We start from the raw sequence: 10864 nt of genomic DNA, 5'->3' as shown, positions 1-10864 counted from the left end.
GTCATAATTGTTCATGTTTACAACAATTTCATCCTGTCTTATATCGACACTTCGGTAAATGTTCCCAGGCTCACAACTTGAGCATTCCACTTTGGCACCATTCTTCTTTTCAGGCCACGCTGACCTGGACATCAGCAGCCCAGGCACAGGCTGCTCGTACATCTCTCGAGCACAGTTGCGCACGCGTAGAATTACACTCTCTTGGAGTCTCGCAAACCCTCCATTTTCTAAGTAGGCCGCATGGGCCATAACGGGAACTATTATAGAAACAAACACATTTAAACGTTAGATTTTGAAGTAAAGCCCTTCTGTTTACCTCCTGCCATTCTACGTTTACCCGATTAGTAGTTACCTAGCTTCAAGCTACAAAGATACGTTGTTTTCTTACCATTCACCTTCGTTTTTGCCACAATGAATACTTATAATAAGCAAACATGCATAGCTTTGTTAAATTTGAAGCATTATTGCACTATATTAGTGTGACGAATTCACATGATTAGTGTATTACGATCTGCAACACAAGCAAATTAGTATCCCACGTGTACTTTTCTGTTTGTTTTTTCTTTTTCGTTGGTTAGTAATAAAATCCACTTGATAAATACATATTATAGTTATGAGAAACTAACTTCACGAGGGGTATACACATTTTTTTGCCACAGCCTTGCTCCATCAATTCCCCCCTTTGGTGATCTTATCACCAAATAACACCCAAAAATTGTGTAGAATTTTTCAAAAACATGTTTCAGGTTCTTTTCAGTTAATATGACTTAAACTCTTGTATCTTCCATTTTCTTTCTATCATGGTACAGTCTTTCTTTAAACTCTTCCAACTCTATTTCCCCTTTCTCACGTTCCCTTTCTTTACTTTCCTCAACCTTCTTTTTTATAGACTTAGGGGCATATTATCAAGGCGGGCGAAATGAAATTATCGCCGCTTTAGCGGCCGTTTTCGGCCGCTAAGAGGCTATAATTTCATCGCCCTATTAGCAAGCTGTCGCTAATGTCAGTTAGCGACAGCTTTTAGGTGATAGCGAGCGTTTTGGGGCCCGCTTTGCATGTCGGCGATATTTATCGCTAATGACATGCAAAGTGGGCGTTCCCAAACTGTTAGCGACTAAAAACAGTCGCTAACATCGCTATCGCCTATTATCAATGCAGGCATAGCAATGGAAATATTTGCGCTAAGCACGAATATCTCCAAAAGCGAACGCCTGCTCAGACCAGTTCTTAGCCATTATATCCAATGGGAGGTGGATATTATGGCTAAGACCATATTGGCGTTAATGCATGAATATCGCTGTATTCTCAGCGATATTCACACATTTAGCCCCTATCGCCGGATATTTTATCGCTTTAGAGATAAACGTTGCTAATAGCACGTTATCTCTGCAATAATATCCGGCGATGCTTGGCGATAAAAAAAAACTTGCTATGCCCATTTAGCGATAAATATCGCTAGTTGTTGGTAATTTGCCCCTTAATGTTTCTCCTTTTTCTAAGTTTGTAAGCTAATCTTAGGATTAATATCATTACAGTCAGTGGAATTAATACTTTCCCTTTTATCATACTTCAAGAAACCATTTCTTTACAGCTGAAAAATTCTTACCAAGTTTCTCAAGAGCACCACCAACCTCCAGTGTAGCAACTTCTTTATGCAGTTCTGTAATATTTGTAATATACCTTTGAATATTTTGACTTTTGTTCGGAATATAGGTACAACAGTGTTGTACCTTCAAAATTTCACAGACTCCTCCTTCCTTTGCCAATATTATATCAAGAGCAAGTCGATTTTGCATCACCATAGCTCTCATAGCAAACATTTCAGTATTTACCATTAAAAATCCTCCTGCCGTATCTGTTGATAAACGATCTACTATCGTTGACAACTTTCTAATTTTGTTTGCATTAAAAGATATGCCCACTGCTGATATCAATGCTCCAAAAACATCACCTATTATTTCTAACACACTCTCCCTTCTCCTACGGGTTAATGGTTTACCAATTTCATGAATTCCATTAGTTCCTCTATCTACATGAAATATTTTAGGAAAGACTAAACCTACATAACAGGATCCCTACCAATGGTCCAGTAATCTATAGTAAGCCTTGTTACCACACAAGAAATAATTTCCCTGGAAATAATTTCCAGGGAAAACAGGATCATTACCACCTTTAAATCCCCATCCCCCTATAATATAGGTATCTTCACATTGACTTGCACCCACAAAATAGTCATCATACAACGTGTTATCTCTCTGAATACATAATTTCCGTATTTGTGGTGTATCTATACTTATTGCCACATTCACATTATTTCCCTCAATATTTTCAACCTCTAAGGTCCACATTGTTGATTTTGCTTTCTTTGCAGTTGCTTTTCTTCTGTATTGGATTCTCCTTTCCTCTACCGTGTCCAAAAGGCTTTTTCTTCATTGCACATTTTACTAGTCAAATTATGTTTGAACGCATAATCAAAAGTCCGTTCTTGCGTTTCTAAAAAATATTTACCAAAAACTTTGCCAGGTTTAATTTTGTTCAATTCAGGTATGACTTTCAAAGTTACAATGGTGGCATCAGAATTAGAATAATAATACTCCAATGTACCTGTTTTGTAAAACAAACTAGATACCACACTACAAGTAACTCCATACGTCATAGGGAGATGATGATAGGTCACACCCTATGATACAGATGCAGACAACTTCACGCAGACGTAGCAGTCGCTTGAGTCCATCGTTTTTACATATTCAGACAATAGTTTGGAAAAAGTATTTTTTGAAAAATCACTTATAGAATTATCTTTATGCAAATCAGGATTATATACATGTTTCACATCACTCTTTGACTCATAAGCCTTCTCTTTTGCACTTTCATTTGCCTTTGTATTCTCAAACTCAGGTCTAAAAGGAATCACATTTGCTAATATTAAACACATTTTGTACATCATTAGTATCCATTTTTTTCACACCAATTTATTCACAGTCGTTTTCACCTTTGTAGTGTCCTTTTAACTCCTTTTTTCACTCACCAGTGACTTTGATGTCAAATTCAGGTTTTAATCTTATCTCTCTTCCTTTATCCTTGTCTTTTGTTTCCCAGTTTATGCAATCCTTTGTCTCTATATGTTTCTTTACTCACTTCGGTAATTCAGATTCTCTTGACTGCTGTTGATTTCCTCTATCGGAAGCAGTGCAACATAGGTCCATTCAGGTGACTTGTACTTTCGATTTGGTCTCCTTACTCTTTTTGGCCTTTGCAAAATCTCTTTCCTTTCTTCTGACAATTCCTTTTGACTTGTTATCTCATTTACTTGTTCTTCTGGACCTTTGGCTTTATTAACCAGCTTCAATTTTAGTCCATCATTTCCTTTAGGCCAATTGTCTCCTTTACATGGTCTCTTACTTTCAGGTTCTACAATACCACGTTCCAATCTCCAAGCTCTTTTTTTTTAGGTCCTCCTTAATTGTGTCTCATCATCACTGTCATCAGACTCAGTTTCAGATTTCTCATCACTTCCTCTTATTTTGAACTTTATAATGTCTGTTTCATTCACTGAATCTGTGTTTTCTTTTGTCTATTCAGCTACTCAGTTAGGAACTCCTCCAGAGCTGGTACTTGAAAGCTCATCCTCATCGTGAGTCTTTTCCTTTTCACCAGATTCAAGATTTACGATCCTGCTTTCAGAGGTTTAAAAGTGTCCTTTAGAACTTGTCTGGTTACCAGTTTTTTCTTTACTTTGATCAGTGTCCAAACTGTTACAAGGCTTTACCAGATCTCGACTTTCAGGTCGATCTTCAGAATCTGGTACTTCAATGACTTCACTCTCTCCTTCAGATGCTGAGCTAGTATCTGATATTTCCAGATGTCGACGAACAGGTCGAGATTCAATATCTGGATTTTGATCTGGTTCACCTTCAGAATCAGAGCCAGTAGTGCTTTCTGCCTCTTCTGTTTGCGGCTTTTCGGGTTCAGGCAGGCGAATCGTGTGGCTGACGTGCACCCATTACTTTACTCCAGCACACTTGACGGCAGTGGTGCTAACCAGGATAACTTGCCTCGGCTTCTCCTAGCGAGGAACTAAACAGTTTCTTCTCCTGTGCACTTTTATCCGAACCCAATCTCCAGGAACTAGATCATGAGCTGGATGTTTTTCTTTAGTACTTACATCAATGCCCACCTGGTGGAATACAGAAGTCTCTACATCAGACAGGTTCTTGCAGTAATCCAGTATGATATCATCATTTATAGCCAGCAGTTTATCAACTGATACAAATGCTAGTCTCATTACTCTTCCCATTAGTATTTCATGAGGACTTAATCCTGTCTTTCTATCAGGTGTACTCCTCAGGGTCATCAAAACAAGTGGCAAAGCATCAGGCCATTTCAGTCCAATGACCAGACACATTTTTGCAATTCTATTCTTTATTGTTCCATTTACTTGTTCAACTACCCCAGAAGCCTCTGGTCTGTAAGCACAATGTTATCTCTGATGAATGTCCAGTGCTCACAAATCATTTGAACAAGTTCATTCTGGAAATGTGTACCACGATCTGACTCAATGGTTAACGGGAAACGGAAACGTGGAATGATTTCTCTTAACAAGAGTTTTGCAACAGTCACTCTAGCATTCCACCTGGTAGGGAAGGCCTCCACCCACCGGGAAAACAGACAAATGATTACAAGAACATATTGAAGTCGATTGCAGGGTGGCAATTCTATGAAGTCTAATTGTATTCAAGTAAAAGGACCTCCCTCCCGTCCTATGGTTCCCAAACTCACAACTGTCTTCCTTCTTGGGTTTAGCTGTTGGCACACCAGACGTCACTGACAAAGGCTCTCAGCGATCATCCTGAACTTGGGATTGTACCAGGTTTGTCTAAACATTCTAATCATGGCATCTCTACCTATGTGTGCTTGACCATGATACATCCGAGTCATGTTAGAGATCATGCTATCAGGCATTACTGGTCTTTCATCTTTGTAGACCCAAATGTCATCCTCCTCTCTTTGTCTACAACCTGCCTTTAACCAGATGTCTTTTTCTTCCTCAATCGCTTCTTCCTACATTTGTTTTTTATTCCTGCCAAGTTTCGACCACTGTTGTTAGCATTAAAGGACTTGGAACATGTTCTTCTTTTCTGTTCCGATTAATAGATGCAACATTTTTAGCACAATATTTAGCAATGGAGTCAACAAAACGATTGCCTCCAGTAATATAGTCATCTCCTTTCTTGTGAGCCGCACATTTTACAACAGCAATTTTCTCAGGCAACTGAATTGCATCAATCAGCATCTTCACAAATTCAGCATTTCTAATGGGGGATCCTGCAGAAGTTAAGAAACCTTTTTGGGACCACAGTTGGCCATAGTCATGGACAACCACAAAGCCATATTGACTGTCAGTCACTATGGTTACTCGAATTTCCTTTCCCAATTCACATGCTCGAATCAAAGCAATCAGTTCCGCCACCTGAGCAACACTATTTCCTTTAAGACAAGATGCTTCTAGGACATCTGCCACCGTACATACAGCATATGCACTAGTACTCAGAACACCTTCATCGGTTCTCAAACATGAACCATCCACAAACATCACATAACCTGATTCAGGTAGTGGTTCATCCTTAATGTCAGGTCTTGGTACAATACTCAAGTACATCCAGACACTTGTCATCAACCTCATCTTTCACTTCCACATCCAAAGTGTCAGGTAACAATGTAGAAGGATTCACATTTACACATCTTGTCACTGTCATATTATCTGCACCCACGATTACCTTCTCATATTTAGTCATCCTGCTGTTTGTCAAAAACGGAGTCTTGGTCCTAGTGAGAGGAATTTCCACCGAGTGTGGTACATATACCTTCACGGGGTATCCTATCACTATACCTTCACTCTGCTCCAAACTCACTCACTGCTTTCGGACATCCTGCCAATGCCTTAGCAACTTGATCCAACACTGCTGAAAAATATGCAATGGGCTTTCTCATTTTTCCATGTCTCTGAATCAAAACTGACAATGCACATCCCTCTCGTTCACTGCAATACAGTTCAAATTCTTTCTGATAATCAGGCATACTCAGTGCTTCACACATACGGGTCTTTAATTGTTCAAAGGCTTCCATTTCTGTTTTCTTCAACACTATGGGGTCTCTCACATCTGCTCTAGTCAGTCTTTGTAAAGGCTTTGCAATCAGTGAAAATCCACTGATCCATTGTCGATAGTACCCTACCATTCCTAGGAACATTCTCACTTGTTTATGTGCTTTGGGGGGCTTCACTCCTTGAATAATTCTGATTCTTTCTATGGTAACTTGTCTGGTTCCCTTTGCAATCTTGTGACCTAGAAGCCAGAGACTTTGGTGACGCATCCATTTGCAACTCCCTTCCATAAAGCTTCTTTATGGCTGAAATAGTTTTTCCTTCTGCCAATGCCGATGTTCTTACTAAATCAAAAGTGATATCACATAAAACTCAACCTGCTTTTCCAATGCCTCCAGAAGCACAGAACCTCATGAATTGCCTTAAATAGGCCCTTGATATCAGAGATTAAGGGCTGTTGTATAGCCCTATGGTTTCCAGGCCGCATTGCTAGATGGGCCCAAGCATACGACTTTTTCAGTGCAGAATGAAATGTCTTTTCCCTCTGATCCTTCAGGATACTTACTTCTTCTTTTGAAGTCCACCCAAGTAAACTGGACACAAATGAATCCACAGAGAATGACTCCGGCATAATCTTATCTACTTCCTCCAAGGGATAAAACCTAGACATAAATCAGCAAACAGTTTTTTAAACTAAGACTAAACTTAGTCCTGTACCAGCACTTGACCGTGAATGTCCAGGTTTTTGTAGCTCTATATGTGGGGGCATATTCTCATGGAATTATCGCCAAGTTATCGGCACTTTATCGCAGCCAAAGTCGCGATAAATGTATCTCCCCATGCACAAGCTGGTGCTAACAGCCCATAACACCAGTTTACCTGCGATAGCAGCCACAAAAAACATCGCCACAGATGATACCCGCAACTATCGCTAATGAGATGCAGAGTAGGCGTTCCCATGCAAAAGGCCGCAACAACACCACTCCGCAACATTCTCAACGACCAGCCAGATCACCTATAAGAACACAAAACATGCGATAGGGCGCGTTAGCAGTAGGAAATTATCGCCTCCGCTGACCTTTGTGTAAAGTCGGACGACAGCCTGCACCACAAAAGGGAGCCCAGGCCAGAGCCACACCTGCAGGGCAACAGATGCCATGGAGCCACTGATCATGCAGCTGGGATCCCCAACAGGGCCACAACACCCACAGCCACCACACCAGGAACCCCCCCGCCAGGCACTCCTCCCAGATAAGACATGTCACAACTTCACAAAATCATGTAGCAAACATTCGACTGATGTCGCACAATCACAACATGTAACAGGCATGTGTCGTCACAAAAATGAGCATCACACATTCACCTTCGAATTACCAGAAGAAAATGTATTCAAAATAACTCAAAAGAACATCAATGAAGTCTCATGGTGGGTCTCCTCTGGACAATCTGTAGGTCATAGCTTGCAAGACAAAAATCCAGATGAGAAGGTGTGTCATGCTGCCATCAAAGGACAGAGAGAGAGTGAAGGAGAGAGAGAGATACAGAGAGAAAAAGAGGGGAGAGTGGAAGACGGAAAGAGAGGGAGGGAGAGTAAGATGGAAAGAGAGGGAGGGAGAGGAAGATGGAAAGAGAGGGAGGGAGAGGAAGTCAGAAAGAGAGGGAGGGGCACAGAGAAAATAAGAGAGGGACAGGGAGAGAGAGTGCCGACACTGCGCACCCAGGCCTCACTGCTCACCTGCTGCCACCGTTGTGTCTCCAACCACCTGCTGGTATGTTGTGCAATTCACCAGGTCCCTCGTCTGAAACAGATCCCTCATCTGAAACAGAGTTAAGATACATGAATGAAAAAGTACATACAATTGCACACGACACCATCGCCTGTCTGTCCCTCCATACCGAGGTAGCTGCACCCCAGCCCCGCCACCCATTGGTGCATGCCTGCCTCTGCGCACCCAGGCAGCTGCACCCCAGCCCCACCCACTGCCCAGTGGTGCATGCCCGCCCCTGCGCACCCAGGCAGCTGCACCCAAGTGCCTCCCACCGCGCAGCAGTGCATGCCCGCCCCTGCACACCCAGGAATCACTGCTCACCTTCCGCCACCGGTGTGTCACAAAGTGGACCCACCACGTACCGGTGCAAGCCCCAAGCCAGGGGCCCGCGAACATGGCACCCTCCACATCATGCAGCCCTGGCCCAAGGCCCACCAGGACTCACATGTGATTCTGGGTCTTGATTTCGCCATGGCAGAGGACATACCAGTGCACCCAGCAACATCGCAGGTTGCACACCCGCTCAGCCCTTGGGGTGCCACTAACTCTGTGACCCGCGAGGCAACACCACGTGGCACGCACAGCCCATTGGCTGATGCCTACACTCAGGTCCAGCAGGGCTCACAACGATCGTCACCAGTCCGAACCACCAGGACGGGGCATCATCGCAGGCTGCACACCCACTCAGCACTTAAGGTGCGCCTACCTCAGTGCACCGAAAGTCACCGTCCCGTAGCGGTGTGACTATGTCTGCCGCAGTGTATCCGGCGCCACCAAGTCTGTGCCCCGCAAGTCATGGACCCTCTATGATTGAGTATTGTGGAGCGGACAACAGCATGTCACCTCTAGACCTGGGGAATGTGACGTTGCTGGACCCCTGGCCCTCATGCCTACATTAACACCACACAGATACACCCAGATAGAGAGTGAAAATGCTGTCGAGCAGATGCGCCTGGCCCTTTTAATTGGCAGGGTCACATGTCCTGTGACGCTTGTGCTGGATGAGTGTGGAGTGGGTGTAAACCAGCTGTGAGGGAGTGGCTGGGGAATGCTGACAACTAGACCTGTGATCAGCAGATCGCTACAGGGAAGACCTGGCACATGTAGCGTTTTCACCCCCAGTGAGCGTAAGCGGAGTGTGCTGGCCTGGTGTATGCCAGTCCAGCGTAAGGGTTTGAACAATGACCCCGGGGCTCTGCGTGTGGATCCACACTGGGCTGAACAAGGAAGTAACCAATGCATGTGTCCCTGTTGTAGTGCCAGCGCAACCCGGACCGCATTCGGCTATATGTCACCCTGTGACCCAAGTTCAACAACATGAGCTACATGGACGTAAGGGGGAATGACTGAGCCTATATTCATCCATACTTCCACACTTAAAAGACTATAGACCTGGCACATCTGAGTGATTAATAATGTTTAATGCACATTCAGTGGAGTGTTGCTTCTGGAGCAGTACAGGGCCATGCAAACCCCACATTACAATGTTGGCCTGTGAAGTGCCAGCCAGAGTCCTTCAGGGACTGACTAGTCCAAAGGAAGAGGAAGAGTTCAGTTCGCAATCTGAATGCTGTGTCATTGGCGACCAAACAGCATATGGCAGTCCATTTCAAGGTCTAAGGTGAGTGTCGCAGAGTGCATCTGGGGACAGTGGAAGGTGATGATGCAGAGAGCCGAACCAAGCAGAAACCGGCCATATGGCGGAGATGAATGCTATTGCTTCCGTCTTACCAGTAAGGCAGATTCATCCACATCTTTGTCCTCGGCTATTTCATGTGCCTCACGTGTAGGTGGTGGTGGTGGTCTTTCTCCAGCACTGTGTGGCAGTGACATACCTCAGGGGCCGGAGGTCGAATTTCTGCCGTACTGTGGGGTAGTGCATCAGCGCCAGGCCTTGTGACAGCAAGGATGGTCTTGAGTAAAGGTGGGCATAGTTACTCACCAACAAGTATCTCTGTCTTTATATGCTAAAATGCATATAGTCATGTTACAAAAGTAAAAGTATTAATTTAGTAAGCAGTGAGAGAGGTAATGATTTTGGGATCCTCCCTAACCTAGGGAGAGAACCGAGCAGATGCCTTTAAAACCTGGGGCCCGATTCACAGAACTAACTTAAGACAAAATCCTAAACTTACTACTTTTGGTATTCATAGAAGTTAGGATTTTGTCTTAAGACAGACTTAAGACAGTCTTAAGACAGAATCCTAACTTAAGTCTGTCTTAAGTCTGTCTTAAAACAAAACCCTAACTTCTGTGAATACCAAAAGAAGTAAGTTTAGGATTTTGTCTTAAGTTAGTTCTGTAAATCAGCCCCAAAGAGCACATCTTGCTGAATGATTCAGTGATGCTTTTGTATTTGACTCGTGAGGGACATCTAGTAACGACTAGTGGAACTGCAGCTTGATTCAATGCTTTTGCTTTTGACTCGTAATGGACACCTAGTAACAATGAGTTGAACTGCAACTCTTTGCAGAATTATTTTGATATTGGCTACTATAATATTCACTGCCCACTGCTAATCTCATCCCATAATGCTTTGCAGGGCCTTTTATGGGATTGTATTTTTGCCCATAATAACTGTGCTTGGGGTGGTCCTAAGAGGATGGGACCACCCCTGAATCGTTCAGCATAATGTGCTCTTTGTGTTCAAGGAATCTGCTTGGTCCTCCCCCTAGGTTAGGGGGACCCCAAAATCATCACTTCTCTCATTTCCTAATATTTATGTCTCGGCCTATTCCCATTCCGCAGGAATATAATAGGACGAGTTTATAGTAGTGAAACCAAGAAGTTAAACTATGCTCTCTCATCGCGGATGTTAGACAGTGCGTGTTGATTACTAGTGTGGAATGCGTGTCCACATCAAAGCCATCAGCCTCCTTCCCACCTCCCCCCTAATTGCTTTCATTTTCACGGCCGCGAGGCCGTGAGCTACTTCTAAGAGATCCGCTTGCATTTCCTGTACTTGTTATTGCTCGCCCCTCTCCTCCACAGA

Source organism: Lissotriton vulgaris, chromosome 1_1 (assembly GCF_964263255.1).
Source record: "Lissotriton vulgaris chromosome 1_1, aLisVul1.2, whole genome shotgun sequence".
Lineage (NCBI taxonomy): Eukaryota > Metazoa > Chordata > Amphibia > Caudata > Salamandridae > Lissotriton > Lissotriton vulgaris.
Note: the sequence above shows the minus strand (reverse complement) of the source record.